This window comes from Scylla paramamosain, chromosome 4 (assembly GCF_035594125.1).
Source record: "Scylla paramamosain isolate STU-SP2022 chromosome 4, ASM3559412v1, whole genome shotgun sequence".
Lineage (NCBI taxonomy): Eukaryota > Metazoa > Arthropoda > Malacostraca > Decapoda > Portunidae > Scylla > Scylla paramamosain.
In genome coordinates this window covers 16,067,264-16,076,517 of record NC_087154.1, presented here as the reverse complement: position 1 = coordinate 16,076,517, position 9,254 = coordinate 16,067,264, and the positions used below count along the sequence as shown (strand labels likewise).

General features: G+C 41.6%; 1 long non-coding RNA gene across 1 annotated transcript in view; it reads right to left on the bottom strand.

Annotated features, from left to right (window-relative positions):
- LOC135097395 (uncharacterized) overlaps nucleotides 1-8,786 on the bottom strand; it is a 27,097-nt gene extending 18,311 nt beyond the window's left edge. Inside the window, exon 1 of the long non-coding RNA XR_010265652.1 lies at nucleotides 8,559-8,786. This is a non-coding gene — a long non-coding RNA (uncharacterized LOC135097395). The remainder of the gene's footprint in view (nucleotides 1-8,558) is intronic.
- Nucleotides 8,787-9,254: the final 468 nt, after the last annotated feature.

Here is a 9,254-nt window from a genome sequence, read left to right as displayed (position 1 = left end):
TTTAAGCCATCCATCACCGTCTCGCGGCCTAAATATTTTGCTTGGATGTTGATGTGCCTAGGAGCCTTAGCCCACTCCCTCCCCTCCCAGTGCCCAACACCCTTACCCCATCCCCTCCCACCCATGCCAGTGCCCCAGAGCCTTCCCCCTACCGCGCCCCCATCCCACATTGGCCCCTTAGAGCATTCACACTCCTCCCTTCCCTGTGCGTGTAGACTTCGTCCTTCCCCCTCCCTCTCCTCCCACCCACTCCCTGTCCCTCAGAATCTTCCCCCCATCCCTCCTATACCCCTAGTGCGTCTTTGCCTTCCCCCATCTCCCCTCTCTACCTCCTTGCGCGACACACTTACCTCTTTCCACCTCCTGCCCACACCTCAGGCTGAGAGAGAGAGAGAGAGAGAGAGAGAGAGAGAGAGAGAGAGAGAGAGAGAGAGAGAGAGAGAGGGGGATGAGGTGGACGAAGGCAACACGTGTATGATTGACAAAATAAATAAATAAATTAATTAATAAAAAAGAGAAACGGGAAAAAAATACTGTAAGGAAAAAAGGAAAAAAATAACGATAGATTTTATTTCAGATTTTCTAAAGATATCAAGTAGATAATCGTCTTTCTGTTACATGACATCCATATTTTTTGTTTAACATTTTAAAACTATTGGCGAGGATTGTAATATAATTAGATAGCAGATATTGATAGCACTATATTTTTATGATCAAGCTTTCTGAATAATACTGACATTTGTTATTATTATTATCATTATCATCATCATCATCATCATTATTATTGTTATTATTATTATTATTATTATTACTATTATTATTATTATTATTATGTTGTTGTTGTTATTGTTGTTGTTAATGTTGTTATTGCTGTTGCTGTTGTTGCTATTATTCATGTTGTTATGTGTAGCATGGCTGCGATTATTATTATTATTATTATTATTATTATTATTACTACTACTACTACTACTACTACTACTACTACTACTACTACTACTACCACTACTACTACTATTACTACTACTTCTACTACTACTACTATTACTACTACTTCTACTACTACTACTACTACTACTACTACTACTATTACTACTACTTCTACTACTACTACTACTACTACTACTACTACTACTACTACTACTACTACTACTACTACAACTACTATTACTACTACTACTACTGCCACTTCTTATACTACTACTACTACTACTACTACTAGCAGCAGCAACAACAACAACAAAATCAATAAAAACGAGAGCAAAACACATGAACACCATTACCACACACACACACACACACACACACACACACACACAAAATCTCCTACTGCTATCACTGGAATTCCCACAGCACCCTTCCACCTGCGTCTCAATATGCATACGCCAGCCTGACCTTAACCTGCCAAGCTGCACACCACAACCTTGAACTCCGCGCCAATAATATACTCGATGTATAATCTACCACTACTTGTAAGGTCAGTCATTGGACAACTTTAATTTTGCACTCGAGAGGAAGTTTAAAAGGAAATTAATAAAAACGGAGAGAGAGAGAGAGAGAGAGAGAGAGAGAGAGAGAGAGAGAGAGAGAGAGAGAGAGAGAGAGAGAGAGAGAGAGAGAGAGAGAGAGAGAGAGAGAGTGACACTACAATTAAGCCTCTGAAATAATATAACTCTGATGGTACTTTAATCATTCAACAGAGAGGGAGAACTCAAAGCATTAATTACGAGTCAAACTGAATATGAAGGAGAGGAGATTGCACGTGGAGGAGAGAGAGGAGGAGGAGGAGGAGGAAAAGATGGAAGAAACTGATAAAGGGGAGGAAACGATGCAGGAATGAGGGAGGGAAAGTAAAAAGAGGAACAAGACACTAGAGAAAAGGATGAGGGATTGGGAGAGAACAGATGAGAGGAGAGGAGAGGACAGGGGAGAGAAGTAAAGAAAGGGAAAAGGAGGGAGGAATCTTTAGTAATAAGAAACAATATGAAAGGAAAGTTAAACAAAAAAAAGACAAGAAGGAAAATTAAACGAGGACTGAAACGATAGGTAGAGAGTAGAGGAGGAGGAGGAGGAGGAGGAGGAAGAGGAGGAGGAGGAGGAGGAGAGAAGATGAAGAGGGTCAAAGTTAATGAGACTGAACACAACTTACAATATACTCGTATAAGAGAGAGAGAGAGAGAGAGAGAGAGAGAGAGAGAGAGAGAGAGAGAGAGAGAGAGAGAGAGAGAGAGAGAGAGAGAGAGAGAGAGAGAGAGAGAGAGAGAGAGAGAGAGAGAGAGAGAGAGAGGAGGTACACCTCACAGAACAGAGCACCATTACACAGAATTAGTAAACTCCTGCGCTCCCTGACAAGTTGTAAGAGCGACGAGGCACAGTTGGTCTCAGGAGGCAGTGTTTAGTTCTGACGAAGTGTTCTTGTTGTTCCCCTTCACGCTCTCCGCGGCCACAAGATGGGGTGGGGCGGGCGGGAATGGCTGGAGGAAGGACTGGGAGGGTAGAAAGTTAGGGAGAAAGAAAGGGTTGTGAGAAAGAAAGAGTGTGAAGGAATAGGGAAATGGGCAAAGAAAAAATAGTGCTTGAAGTCAGGTACCAAATGTGAAGGGGTGAAGGTTGTGTGAGATGTGACAGTTTAAATATACTGCTCTCTCTCTCTCTCTCTCTCTCTCTCTCTCTCTCTCTCTTGAGGTGTGGATATATATATATATATATATATATATATATATATATATATATATATATATATATATATATATATATATATATATATATATATATATATATATATATATATGTATTCTCTATCCTTTTCTTCTCTTTTACCAACAAGAATAAAACTACAAGGATAATGAAGATACTGCTCTCTCTCTCTCAATGCCTTGATAATGTATACAAAATACATACGTTACTGTGTTCAGTAATAAAGGAAATAATATTCAATGACTTTAAATACTTTTCTTTACCTGCTTGGTAAGTGATGCTTGTTGGGCTATTCTGTTGTTCTCACACGACGTACTGCAAAAATTCCATGATGGTACACAAAAATATATGGTGCTAAGCATTCTATGAAGTGTGTGTGTGTGTGTGTGTGTGTGTGTGTGTGTGTGTGTGTGTGTCTCAGCATCCTACATGTGTAACAGTTATGGAAATAATACTTGTAACTGCTGTCGTTGATAGTGATGTTGACGAACTGTGAAAAACAGTGTGCATCTAATATTTAAAATATGAAATGTACAATGAAGGTACTATTACTTCAGATTTTAGACATTTTGTTACTTTCACGTTTGCTGTTGACTGTTTTGTAGCTGAAAAGTGTTCGACTATCTTGTTGTTGTTCTGTCATGTAATGCACCGGTATAGCCCCATTCTACTGCACAACGTTTTATAAAGTGTCATGTGATGAATATCACATACTCATAGAAATTAAAAATCAAGTGATTTTAACTTAGAGTCTGTTCAGATGCTTATAACGCCAAGGTTTAGAAGTTACAGGACATTTGAATATGAAGGTGCTAACAACTATTGAAGGGGAGGGTAGGAAGAAGGAAGGGAGGTGAGGGTAGGAGCAAGGAAGGGCAGCAATGATGGTCATTGCCATCTTGAGGGTGTTATTTTATTATTCGTAAATAATGATTATTATTATTCGTAAATAATGATAAAAGTAAACTAAGGAACACAATGTATTGCTGAAGCACATAAAAGCGTAAACATGATATACTCCATATGGCAACAACGATTAGCTGGATGTTGCGGGACAGGTCTGTGTAGTCACCTGTCCCTGGTGGGCGTTCATACTTAAATGTTCTGTAGCTTTTAAACCATAGCGTTAAAACCATCGGATCATAGAATGTCTCCGACTTAGAATAACTTGATCTTTCATTTCTGTAAATATGTGACGTTCCTCATCGGACAACCTGCATGCTGACATGAGTTCTACATTTTATAATGACAATATACATCCTTAAGCTAACTTGAAACTAAGAAGAAAACTTTTCTCAGGATAATCCCTAACTAACGATGTATGCAAGATACTATGAAAATGTGGGAAAGGTGTGTGTGCGTGTGCGCGCGCACAGATATATATATATATATATATATATATATATATATATATATATATATATATATATATATATATATATATATATATATATATATATATATATATATATATATATATATAAGAGAGAGAGAGAGAGAGAGAGAGAGAGAGAGAGAGAGAGAGAGAGAGAGAGAGAGAGAGAGAGAGAGAGAGAGAGAGAGAGAGAGAGAGAGAGAGAGAGAGAGAGAGAGAGAGAGAGAGAGAAACCTGCTGGCCACTAATAAAAGTAACTAGATATATATATACATACTATTGATAGTAAAGAACGTGCCGGGGAATAAGATACAACAGATGAAGAAAGTTCCCCCACCTCTGACTCCTGTAATGTGCTGCCAGAAAACAGTTAAAACAATATTTACCTTGTGGAAAACACTTACATAATGATATTAGAGAACATACAATACTTTGCAAGTCACCATGAGAGATGGATGGAGAGAAAAAAGTGGGTGGGAAGGGTGCCTGAGGAGAAGACAGAGAGAGGAGGGAGAGGGGATAAAGAGGAGAGAGAAGGAGAGATGAATAAGGGAGGCGATAGAAGGAAAGGGTGAGGAGGAAAGTGGCTCGAGAAGGGCGCCTGAGGAAGAGGCGGGGAAATAATGCGAAGGGGAATGCTAGGAAAAAGAAAAGCATCACAGGCAGAAAGAAAAGACACAGAGGGGAGGAAAAGTGGAGGAAGAACAGGGAAGCGGTCTGAGGGAGTGAGGGAGGGATGGTGCGCGGTGATACAGAAGCAGGAATGGGGTGATGGGGTGATGTGAAGCTGGGAGAGATAGGGAGAGGGGAGCGGGAGGGAAGGGAGAGGGGAGATGAGGAAAGATGATGTGTGTAGGGTACGAAGATAAGAGAGAATGTTTACATGATGGAAAGAGGTGTGTGTGTGTGTGTGTGTGTGTGTGTGTGTGTACTCTTGTAATTTCAGATAAGGCATATACACCTGGGAACGGTGACACTTACTTCCATTCATAATCTCTGGAGTATTTCATAGCAATCAATCGCTAATGAAGGAATAGTTGGAGGACTATATAACATTAAATCGTAACCTTTGACAGGGTAATGGGATCTGAGCGCCTTAACTACACACGCGTACGCTTTCCTGTTATACCAAAATGAGGGTTCAACGTTCAAAATGATAAGCATGTTGACGAAATTTTCCTTACAATGGTCAGTCTGCTGGAAACAAACCTTTCAAATACAATCCCATCTTCCCTCATACATTCATCAGGAGAAATACACAGTGCGAGGCTCAGTGCAGACCACCCGAGCGGCGCCGCCTTTGTTCTTTTGTCCCTTTGCCTCCGTGCTCCAGAACTGATGCCCACACAGCACCACCAATACTGACTGATCTCATTACCTGTGTGAGTGATCTGATCAAATTCAATATTAACGGCACGAGGAGGGGACGCACAGCTGGGCTCGGCCACATCACAAATCTGATGACACAAGGAAGGCTTGGGACGGTTCCCGGGACGTGTGTTCGAGTGTAACCTTTGTGTCTTTTCAAGCATACGACTATTTCAAAGGTAAAAACTGTAAAAAAAAATACGCGAGATTTGTACATATAGCTGTGAAATTAAATGTTTTGCATTATTTCTATTTGAAGTGGGTGTGTGTGTATTTTTAAGTTTATATATATATATATATATACGAGTATATATATATATATATATATATATATATATATATATATATATATATATATATATATATATATATATATATATATATATATATATATATATATATATATATATATATATATATATATATATATATATATACGTTTAGCAATATGGTGTATATGTATGTAACGCAATAAAAAAAAGTGTTGTGCAGCTCCGTGAACAAGTTAATGGTGTGGTTGGTGATATTATTACAATATCTGTATGTGTTGATTTCGGCAGGTGAAAATGAAGCCACACACCCGCCACTAACAACCTTATTACCGAGTGTGTTCCATTCAGTCACACACCCGCCACTAACAACCTTATTACCGAGTGTGTTCCATTCAGCCACACACCCGCCACTAACAACCTTATTACCGAATGTGTTCCATTCAGCCACACACCCGCCACTAACAACCTTATTACCGAGTGTGTTCCATTCAGCCACACACCCGCCACTAACAACCTTATTACCGAGTGTGTTCCATTCAGCCACACACCCGCCACTAACAACCTTATTACCGAGTGTGTTCCATTCAGCCACACACCCGCCACTAACAACCTTATTACCGAGTGTGTTCCATTCAGCCACACACCCGCCACTAACAACCTTATTACCGAGTGTGTTCCATTCAGCCACACACCCGCCACTAACAACCTTATTACCGAGTGTGTTCCATTCAGCCACACACCCGCCACTAACAACCTTATTACCGAATGTGTTCCATTCAGCTATCACTCAAAGACCAGCCACGTGCCTCAAGATAAGCTAAACCCGGGGATGCTAACACTGCAAAACCACACACAGTGAGGCATCTTAAGGCAGTAGAATCTCGGGGTAGGTGTTGAGTACGGCGTCTATTGCAAGCATGATGAAGGCAGCGAGTGAAGCGTGAAATGCGTGAAGCGAAAGCACGGCACGCGGTTCACTTTCCCACCATGACTATTTTCAAAGGCCACAGATGATTACCCGGATTCAAGAGTGTTTCTCCTGTTAATTATGTAGAAAATATTGCTACTCTGTCTCTAGAAGCATAAAAACATCCTTAAAAAATCCTTTACCTTCAACTATAACTTTCTGAAATTACGGAAGGTGCGGCGCTGAAGGGTGTCAGAATATGGTCCATTACCGCCTCCGTCACAACATCTGGGTCACTGCAGCCAGTCAAGGAAGTATTACTTTGATAAATCTGATACGACTTCATGCTGCTGAGGACGAGATGTTCATTGCCACCCTGTTGCTGTGGCGACTTGTGTTAGCGAGTCATGTTCGTGACAATAACACTAGCAAACGTCTAACACCAACAACATGCTATAAAGAATATCAGCAACAACCAACCCTATGATATCACTAAGGAAGCTCTGATACGAATAAAATGATACACCAAAGCACATCATTAGAACATACAGCTCAGTGTGGCGTCCTCGTCTAACCGAGGTGTCATTCGTTATCCTTATTGTATATCTATTCATTATCTCTTCTGCTCATGGCGTGTTGAAGAGGATAAGAACGATGCGACAAGACAATAGGCCTACCTGACGCAGTCTCTGTAGAATACATGGACACGTTCTAGAGCATATGAAAACATAACTGTGTCATGTTATTGGCCGAGTTTACCTTGAATGGGATCACGTTTTCTTAGTGTCCCCGTGTTCCGGTTACCTGCCATTCGGGCATTATCCTTATTATTGTTATAAGTAGTGTAAGGCTTATTTACCCATTTTATATCATGTAGTATTGTTCTCTTCATAATTTAAGTTCTCTATATCTTTATATGTATAAGGAAGGGATTATAATTGAGGTGAAATACGTTGGAAACGAGGGGAGCTTGTGTGGGCAACAACACATTCCAAGGAGGGGAAAAATCAGAGCGCCTTAGGTCGTGAGGAAAGGTGGAGGGAAGGCGTCTCTCAGGGAAGGATCTTGGTGTGGATTGGTGATGGAGTGAGAAAGTGGAGGTATTAGTGGTGTAGCGGTATAACCTTGATATCCAGGGTCAGGTTAGTGAGTCTTTTGTGGTACCAAGAGCTCTTGTCCGCTGAAATTCGGTTGTTGAGTTGTGCCGGTGACGCTGTTGGAAGGGGTCATAGGTCAAACTGGCAGCCATTTTGTGAGTGGAGGTTGTGGTGTTAACCTTGGAAGTTGGTGTTGTGGTGCATTGGTGATTTTGGGGACGAGATTGTGGTGTTATGGGTAATCTTTGGTGATAATGGTAATCTTTTGTGAGGCTTGAGGAGGTGAAATACGGGAATTATTGTCTGGGGACGCGGAAATGGCGTCCGGGTAAATTCCTGCGGTTGAGGGGAAATATTTCTGTGACTGGTGGAGGTGTAAACGGGTTCTGGTGACGTGGGAAGTGACGAGAACGTCATGTAGTAACGTGTACTACCTCATGTTGTTTGTGAATTGTTATTAGTATTAATATATGTGCTTGTAACATAGAATAATCGTGTTTTCTACTCCCCCAACAACAATCTGGTATTAGAGGTAATTCCAGGTGTGCTGAGTCAAGGTAAAGGCGAAGTGAGAAATAATTCTGACGATTTCGGATAGGTCGGGTAGGCACTCGAAGCCTTTAAAAATCCAGACCTTTAAAACTTTCCGGGATCAGTGTAACGTCCACTTTCTTGGAGAGATAACCGGGATCGTACGATCGCAGGTAAGTAGGCGATCGTGACAACTGTCAGTTGGGTAGACCAGCAAGGCTATCATCCTTGTCCTTGAATTTATCTGGTCTTAAACCGAAGCAAAACATGGTGACTGCACAGCAAAGACAACAAACATGAATCAACAACTGTACCTCGCTCCTACTGCTGTCCGGCGCCGCCACGGAGGAAATCAGGCAAGGAACATCAGACCTGCAGCACCACACTCCCCACTGTCGGCGCTCAGTACCCACGCCCGCTGGCTTCTCCCGGCAAAGTCTGCACCATGGAAGCTAGAGAGTCTAAACCTTCCTTGGCTGCACTACTGTCACGTACAATTAACGATCACTACACAAACTAATGACACAGGTGTTCCATTGCTGGGATGATTAACGCGCAATTCAGATCTCCACGTAATAGCGCGGCGCCTCGGCCCTTAAGTGGTGACGCCAGCGCGTGGGACCTCCGCCTGGCCAATCCGAGACTCGGTTCGTCCTCGAGGTTCACTGCTTCGAGTCTTGGTCATACCTTTTCTTTATTTCCGGTATCTGTTATGCAGGGATATGCCACTCAATTGCTGTAGTGTGTATGAGGCAACAATAATATCACACGGTATACAAAGGACGTATGAGAGCATGGCAGGTCTACGAAAGGCATATCTCAGCTCGGTTTCAAACATCTACGCTGACTCGAATCCCTACCTCAAACGTCACATTGCCAGATTCACCACCACACTGTACTCCTGCAGTGTACACGAGGCAAGGATCAGATTACACCTCATACAAAGAACATTTAGCAGCACTGCAGGTTCAAGAAAGGCGAATTTTAGCTTGGTTTCAAACGGCGATCCA